This window comes from Cryptomeria japonica, chromosome 7 (assembly GCF_030272615.1).
Source record: "Cryptomeria japonica chromosome 7, Sugi_1.0, whole genome shotgun sequence".
Classification (NCBI taxonomy): domain Eukaryota; kingdom Viridiplantae; phylum Streptophyta; class Pinopsida; order Cupressales; family Cupressaceae; genus Cryptomeria; species Cryptomeria japonica.
Genome location: NC_081411.1, coordinates 199,557,017 through 199,566,808, shown reverse-complemented (window position 1 = coordinate 199,566,808; position 9,792 = coordinate 199,557,017).

Below are 9,792 nucleotides of genomic sequence, written 5' to 3'. Positions count from 1 at the left end.
TATGAAGGATGGTTATTGTATTTGAAAGAGTTCGGTACAAGGTGGCTGCCACACAGTGAGAGTAACAGTGGACGCCAACTGTCAAGACAAAATAATAAAAATGAAATATATAAATATAAAAACAAACTGAGAGACGCCTGCACAGTGAAAGACTCATCCATACATCCAAGTGAGTTGGACGCAACAGAGGGTTGGACACAACATAGGGCAAAAGGAAACTACTGAAAGGATAGGTAGCACAAGTAATCACCAAGTTTTAAACATAAGAATAGTCACCAAAAAAAAAAATTAGATTAACAAAAGTAACAATAACGCCCAAAGGAATAGCTCAGCCAAGGCAAATGCATACAAGGAACAAAGGGAGACAAGTCGTCGATGCGAACAATGATCAATATCAATAAGCAATAATTTGAAGCCATAAGAGATTGTCGGGTAAAAAATTGGTTAAAAATAAATAGATAGGACATCGTAAGGACATCAAGGAAGAGAAGAATCAACGACTAATTCCGAAACGATAGTACAAACTCACAGAACCAGAAGTATGGTAGCCCAATTAATGGGTGGTTACCAATCAATTCACCAAGAGAATGATGACTTAAATAAGCCAATTACATATGAATCGATAACTAAAATACATTGATGAACAAAATAAAAACACTGTTCTGCATGCCAAAAGAGTCGCTAAAAAAAAGGAAGACAAGCTGAAATTAGGTTTCGGTTGACAGATGGTAAACATTAGCAAGAAAAAAAAGCTCGACATAGAGAATTGGTAAAATCTATGAATTGACAAGAGTACCAATTGAGAAGAAAAACGAATAGGAATCAGTAAAAAATGCAACCAAAGCCCCCTTCCCTCTTGCACATATATAAAACCAAAAATAAAGAACAGAGCTAAAAAGAGCATCAAAACATATGAAAATGGGTAGATGTAGTAAATTCTACAAGAGAGCTGCAACTAGGACTCACAATATGCAAGGACATAAGCTAATATCTTTATTTGGTGGAAAGGCAGTTATTTCCTACGGCTACGCAATGAGCTAGATATCTAAACCAAAAGATGAATCCATAAAGACAACAGGCTAGCACATGGATGAAAACATAGGAGCCGAAATACAGAGCTAGTTTAAAGAAAATATCACTGCCGAAAATACAAATCTGATAACCAGGGATGTCATTTGAATTTAACATCGGATGGACAAAGATAAAAGCATGTCAGATATTAAACAATATCATAAAAGAAAATCGGCCCATACAGTATGTGAAGTATAACAATCAGTAGGTGATTCTCAAATACATCAAACAGGAGAAAACAAAAGAGCATACCTAATTACATCAAGTGGTTGATAGAGGAATACCTTTGGTAATAAATGAAGGACTAAGAGTATCCAGCAGTCTTCAAGAGTCGATAAGGAAGAAAACCCAAATCGCATGAAGATCGACTACCTAGGGCCTTGCATTCGATGGAGGAGTTCCAGTGTTGTAGGGTACCACCCATTTTCCACAATGATTCCCCATAACCAGAGAAAATGTAACTTTTGCAGAACCCCCAAAACTTTCATGGTAAAAAACTCCCCCCGCGCCCCCCCCCCAAAAAAAGGAAATCAATAATAATAATATACCGCTTTTCCAATTCTAACCTCCAAATGTGCAAGATTCTACACATTAAAATCATTAATTAGTTTTTTTGTTTTTTTTTGGTAACTCCTACACATACGCCATAAATTTAATTAAATAAATTAAATATTACTTTACCTTTTTAAATAAAATTCCAATAATAAATAATTAATTCTCCTAATAAAACCCATTATTTTAAATAATTTAAACCTTTTAATTGCAGAGACTAATTCAATATATTGATGCAACCATTTTCAATTTAATTAATTAACTCATTCTTAATATATAATTACCTTATTTAATTAATCCTTTACAAAAAAGATAAAATGAATTTAATTATTTTATCACTAACATTAGTTTAATTAATTTTTTTACAATTTCCATTTACTAATTAATTAATCATTGATATACATATACCATTAATATATAACATTAATCTGTCACAAAATAATAGATAATACTTACACTATACACAAGAGCAACGAAACACGACAAACCAAAACATGAACACCAACACAAAAGACTAACATGGTAACAACCAACATGACTGGCAACAAAACATTGGGATACCTGACAAGTATCTCATTCCCGTAGGAATGATGGTCACAACAAGGGTCTGACTGATAACTCCTTTTTCCACTTTTCCATTGGGTCAATAGAGCACACTCAGACCTGAAGATTTAGGTGGAGTTGATGCTCAGTACCTGCAGCTGCATAAACAAATTGTCGTACATGAAAATACATTTTTCTTACATAACTAACACACCACTGGAGGAGAGTCATGACAGTCCATGTCCCTCTGAAGTGGGTGATGGATGATCATCCCCTTGCACCACATATAGACTCATGCCCATACAAGTAGACGAATAGAAGAAATATCTCATACATAAAGAAGATAAGTTAGTACAAGGTCAATATATACACATATAATCTAACATCTAACCATCCTTCAATATAAAATGCATAACCTACATAATAAAAACCATCACATAAGAGAGCATCATCTAGTCACATAAACCATCGAAGAAATCAACCAGAGTTAAACTAAGTTAAATGGAGTTTGATCAAGGTAGGGGAATTACACTACAACCCATAAAGAAAGGTCCATTTTTTAAAACCCAGTTTTTAGCACTTCTGGTTTCAGCAATAACTATGAAAAAGCCATTTGGCATAGATTTAATATTAAACTTGAACTTCCACTTATCTGCATACCATTTATTAACCCTACTAAATGACAACTAGTCACCCACCCATTTAACAAAAAAGGCCTCCTCTTCCAGCTTGGGCTTTGAATTATTCCAACCCTGACTATCAACGAAAATATAAAGAACACGATCATCTTTACTAGGGTTACATACCTTTGGCGATTTGGAGGTTTTCTAGACTTTCTTTGGCCTCCATTCCATCTCACTTACTCTCTCCCACGTCCTGCTAGGTCCTTTCATAAGACTATTGAAACCCTTGAAAACATAGGTAGTATTGCTAATACACCGCCCCATCTTTTGCATACAGAAATCACTTCTAGCATGAAGGCCTCCATTCCTACGCCTTCTGTTATGATCCTTCTAAACCCAACTAGGGAACTTCCAAGCCAAAAAATGATTTGATGTTCATTCTAGTCATTACCCCTCTATTGAAAATATTTGAACTCCCTCTTCAAATACAACCCTAGAACCCTTCATGTTGCCATTAAATTTACAATAATAATTTTTTTTTTTTTTTTTAAATATTAAGTTTTTTTAAATCAATATTATAATTGTTTGAAGTATTAATTCTATATTTTCTTTAACTTTTCAAAATTTAAATATAGATTATTAAATATAATTTTGTTAAGTAGTTTTGATATAATATTATAAAATAAGTTTATATAATATAAACACATGTGATTCATTTAAATCTTTTATAAGTTTAATATAATAATATTATATATATTGATGTTATATATTTAATGTTTATATAAATTTATTATTCATCCCCATCACTAATCCCCTCTCCCTTTCTACACACACACACACACACACATATATATACATATATATACATATACATATATATGTGCACATATATGTATGTATGTACATATATATACATTCATGTATGCATATATATATATATATATATATATATATATATATATATATATACATATACATATACATATTTTATATGTATATGTATATGTATATACATATTGTAGTCACATAAATCTGTCCATTTTAATTAGATGAATATTTGTTATTTATTTGATTAATAAACCCACTAGCCAACAGTTAATTAAATTAACATTCCTCGTCAGTCATTCTCCTATTAATTAAATAAATTATTTAGTTTATTTCAATTAATTCATTAAACCAAATTCACAATCAATTAAATGAATCAATCCTATTTATTTAATTTAATTCCCTTTCCTCTTTTAAATAAATAAATTTAAAACATTTATATAAATCATTAAACTCCCCCCACTTGCATTCTCCTACAAATGCAAGTTGCAACCACAAGTTGAAATACATTTATTTTATTTTAATTTAAATCCTATTTTCCCTCACCCACCAAATCCACTTGCAATCCTAAATCCCCTTCTAGACTCTTCTAACCCCTTCCTAATTAGCCTAATCCATCTCCTAAATATTGTCACATTCCTAAGCAACTTGAAGTTGCTTCTCAAAGACTCCAAAGTCTTTGAAAAGTATTTAATGCTTTATGTGTTCAACAATCTAACCTCTAAAGTCTTCCAAACCACTAATGGCTCTTACATGACCATTAATGGCTCTTGCATAACCATTTATGTTTAAATACACTTGCACCCATGGTTAAAGACTTTGACCTCTAACTCAACCCTCATGTAACCCATGTGTCTCCTCAAGCATTTATTGCTTTGACCATGGTTATCCTCACTAACTCTTACACACGAGTTTATCCATTGGATAAAAGCATTACTCCTTGAATAATGAATTTATTCACTCAACTCAACATTAACCCTTGGGTCATGTCAAGCATTTAATGTTTCTTCCCTCTCCCCTCAACCCATCTCATGTTGACACTTGTCATCCTGGGATTGGGTTGAAAGTCCTCACATGGATCTTAAACCTTTCAATCCTGACCCTTGTTGAGATTACTCAATCTCAGCCATCCATTGCTCCATTTTTCCTATAAATAGAGCTCATCTCTTCATATTCTAGATCTTGAAAACTTGTATGCATTTAATTTATAGTGAATTTTAGAGAGCATTTTAGCATAATCACTCGTATTGTCATTTTGGACTAAAATTAATCTTAGTTAATTTCATAATATCTCATATTTAGTTTGTTTTACACTTACATAGCATAGTTTAAAGCATTTTTCAATCTTGAATCTCCATAAGACATCCATAGTGTAAAAAGCTGCTGAGAGCTACACTTGTTTGGAAACTTGGAGAGGAGAGGAACAAGGGAGGAGAAGCTACAAGCATGGTGGAAGGCATTTGGAGATGCCTTGTTGCATTTATTTTATTTGTTAAATTCTCTATTGCTCTTATAGTGTCTCTCTTGGTATGCTTGTTTAGGATAGTGTTTGATATTTGATTTCCTAACACTAACGATTGGTTTCTTGCTTGTTGTTTGTGTTTTGTCATCCTAATACTCCTTTTTGAAGAGCATCACACACACACACACACACACACACACACACACACATATATACGTGCATGTATATACATGTATATATGTTTATATACATATACATGTATATACATATATATATACATACATGTATATACATATATACATATATATATACATGTATACATGTATATATATATGTATGTATATATACATCTATATGTATGTATATATATGTGTATATATATATGTATGTATGTATATATGTGTGTGTGTGTACATATATATATGTGTATCATCTTTTAGGTGGCCGACCTAATTGTTTAGGTCCTGGCTTGGTATATATATGATGTAAGATCTCTTTGTAGGTCATGGTATGGGATTATGGTAATGGGATTTTCTGTGTGCGAATAAAGTTGTAAACATATGCAGAGGTTTTGTTCGATCATAGGTGATGAATTGGGTTTGTGTAAGAGGTCTAAGACCTCTGGTATTGAGCTTAACTAGAACTATACTCAGGCATAGGAGATATTATTTTTGTAGTTCACTCTTCATTTCGAATTGTAGTCTAGATTTCTTTTGTAGTCAGTGAGGCTCCTTCCATAATGAGCAGTGTGCTCTAGGCTGTTGGCCCTCCTGCATGTGCGGACTCCTCTCTTTTGTAATGACATATTTACTACTTACTATAGAAGTATCATCTGACTTTGGGTAGGCTTCCCACTATTGTTTTTCCCTTTACCAGGTTTTGAACATACAAATTTTGGTATTATGTGTTGTGGATGGTTGGTAAACATTTTATGGTTTATGTGTGTGGTTAACTGATATATCTACTACTCTGGTATTTGGTTTATGTATTTAGGTAAAAAACTCTAACTTCTTAAACTTGTATAATCTGTTGACAATTGATTTAGCCCCCCCCCCCCCTCTGAGTTTTCCATCGGTTATCTTAGCTATCTAACATATTCTAATGTTATCAGATTTTGAGTTGCAATTTTGGGATATTGTTTGAGATGTTCATGTATATCTTTCGTTCAGATTGTTCATGATTTTGTGGTCCACAAGTTATCTTTCCACATGACAGTTGTTCTTGTTGAGTATTCTTGAGTATCAGATGTTGATTGATGAAGCTTTGAATAATGGTGTTGGTGTAGCTATTGCAGATGATTCTAACGTGCTTGCTAGTGTTTCCTAAATGTGTCCAATTTTATTTGATGATCCTCATTGATCGATATGCATTGTTTTGGTGAGTTTTCCTATCCAATGGTGTTCTTCGTGTTATGCAGTATTTTCAGTGATGTAGCATGTTGCGGTTGATCTTGGAGATGATTTCAGTGGTGTTGTGTGTTTGGGCATTTGATTTGGGTCCATGTTATGTAATTCATGTCATAATATTGGTCCAGTGGTTGATTATTGTAGTGTGTGATGGATTTTTTAATTGTCTTATTGGGTTGACTTGACCTTGTTGTCAAGGTTTATGATCAGTATATATAGATGCATTATTCATGTTATTTGGTGTGCGAGTTATGTTTGCATTGTCAAAGAGTAGTAAAGGTGTGATCAAATGATCATATCTTCCGATGTTGTGTTTGAGCAGAGATTGGAGTGTTGTAGAGCAGACAAATGAGCTTAACAAGAATTGGTATCAGGTATTTGAAGATGCTATCTTTTTAGTTCATGTAATCTGGATTGTTGTCCGAATATTATTGTAAGTCAGTTAGACTTTCCTGAGGGTTGTAGCCTTCCAGGTTATTGTATTTTGAGTAGTGAGCTCTAGGCAGTGTGCTTGAATGCATGTGCATTCCTCATTATAATTATTTCACATACTATTGTAGAGTATCATTTCATTGTGGGTAAGGTCCCACCATGTTTTTTCCCTTAACTGGGTTTTCAACATCAAAATATTGGTGTTATGTGTTGTGGTGACTCTTTGCTTATCTTTTTTATTGCTATAGTTAATCAGATTTGCATTTAAGGTTGAAATTTCTAGATCCAGTGACAACTGATTCACACCCCCCCCCCCCCCCCCCCCCCCTCTTAGTTGTCCTTCTAGGTGTTGCCAATAGGAAGATCAAAATTAAAATTAGGGTTGTCAAAAGCTAACATCTTAATTTTAAATTTTGAAATTTTAGAAAGTTAAAATATTGAAGAAATCAATTTAATTTTAAAAGTTAGGGTATATGCAATTAACCACTTAATTTTAAAATTTAAATTCAAAATGGAAATGTTGAAACTAAATTTTTTTTTCAACCTTAGGGTGACCTAAAATCAATAAAATTTCAAAAATCTCTGGAATGGTGTAGTAAAATACAATCAACACAGGCTCTCAAAATTTGAGAAAAAAAAGTAGGGACCAAGTAGTTAGCAACTTGGTTCGAACATATAGTTCGATCAAATTTTTGCCAAATTTTCATGGAAGCAAGATATTGTGGTTTTAATGCGAATTCCAAAAGGATATGGGAATTGGAGATGTCTAGATATGCAAAAATAAGCCTTGAAGGTCCAAATAGGACACACGTAGGATGTTTGATAAAATGATTAATTGAAAGGACAACAAAAAGGGCACACTTAAGGATTGAATTTTATGATGTTTAGAAGTAAGAGAAGAGGCTTTAGATTGAATTGAATCAATTAAATGGCTAAAAAAATTTGAAATTACAGAAGATTAATTTAATTTTAAAAATTAGGGTTGTTGCATAAACCATTTAATTTTTAAAAGTTTAAATTTAACAAATTGAATGTTGCAAGGTGGGAAAGTAAATTTTGAAATTGAAGTAAATCTGAAAATTAATTCAAGATCAACATAATTTATGAGTTCAATTTTAAAATTAAAAATTAGGGTTTTGTGATTTAACCACTTAATTTTAATTTTTTTAAAATTAAACATGTAAATGAAAGTTTGAATTACAAAATTGAAGAGTTCTCAGATTTGAATAATTAATCTAATTTAGACAAATGACAAGCTCAATTATGAATCTAAAATTTAGGGTTTTTTGTGAATTTAAGCTCTAAATTTTTAGAAATGGCAAGAAATTAAACTTGTAATTGATAATTTAAATTTTAAATTGCATACACTCAGATCTAAAAATGAAAATCATAAGCAAGCATAAAACATGTCGGGTTCACCAAAATGTAAAGTTGAAAGTTGGGAGTTTAGCCAATTCTCCACAAGGGAAGGGAGGATTCACTAAGCTCAATTTTCACTTGAGGGAAATTTACATTCAAAAGAGAGAGATGAATCTACTAGATCCAATCCAAAATGACCCTCCTTTGTAAGTTGACTAGTTGAATTAAAATTAAGTGCTAGAAATGAAGACAAAGTATGAGAAAATAACGAGATACAGATTCATGATTTCGTTGTGCACCTAGATCTGAGAAGTTTTGAGATGATTTGGAGCTGCTCTAAGAAATCTACCAAAAGTTATAGGGATCGTGTGTCCTAACTAGGTCATGCTGCTATCAATCCTTCGAACTTTCCCTACGTCAAAAAGGGTTTTTTGATCTCTGCAAATAAAGTTTAATTGAAGAAGTACATTTGCACACATGTTTCCTACACACGAGGAAAGAGAAATGTGTTGGGAATAGGGTTTTTTCTTTAGGTCAAACCCCAATTTTAAAATTAACCAAGTGGTTCAAATAATGTAATTGAAAATGACAGAAAGTTGAAATCCTCCTCTTTGAGGGGATGTTGTCAGCTGAATTGATTGAAAATGAAATGCTTATACCTCCTTGTGAAGTTTTACTTGCCTCCACATGGACTTAGGGTTTCATGAAATAGGACCTTGATCTTCTCTTCAATACTTGAAATCTTGACTCTATTGCTTCTCCAAAGCTTGAAGGAGGACTGAAAATGCATAATTTCTCTTGAATGCTTAAATTATTGATATCTTGAATGCTTCGATTCTTGATTGAATTTCTTGATATTATATGTCATCAAATGAGAGGGAAAATCCCTTTTATATACTTGCTAGTAGGATTAATTGACTAATTTTCTGACTTGAGCCGACATAAGAGGGATTTTACTACTTCAATTTGAGATAGGTTAGGGAGAGGATCCTAAGGATAGGTCCCCATTATGGGGAACCAAGGCACCACACCCTGGTCCTACCCTAATTTGGGGTAATATCAAGGTGTAGGAAGGGTGCATTTATGAGTTCCATGGGATTTTTGATGTGTGTGAGCATAATCAAGTCTTCGATTGGGCCAAGGGGCACAAACACTAAGGCGAAGACCCAGATGCAATAAAAAATTGCAACGGGTGAAATTTTAGGATGTTACGTTTACACTTTCCTAGCTTATAAGGAATGGTCAACATGAGGGCACATGGCAAAATAATTTAGCTACATATGTAACATCCACCTACTCATGGGTAGTTGAGTTACACACCCTCTTTTGTCTTAATGTCTGATCTCACATAATCAATATTTTGTCATTCCTAAGCTGGTTATGGGGTAGCTAAGTTTCTCACCCTCTTTTGGCTTTATGTGCCACCTTTTAAACTTCTTATATTTTTTCATGTAAGGAGGTTATGCCACATGTTTTGGCATTTACCAAGTAGGTAAAACTTTTGATTTCTTATGGGGAG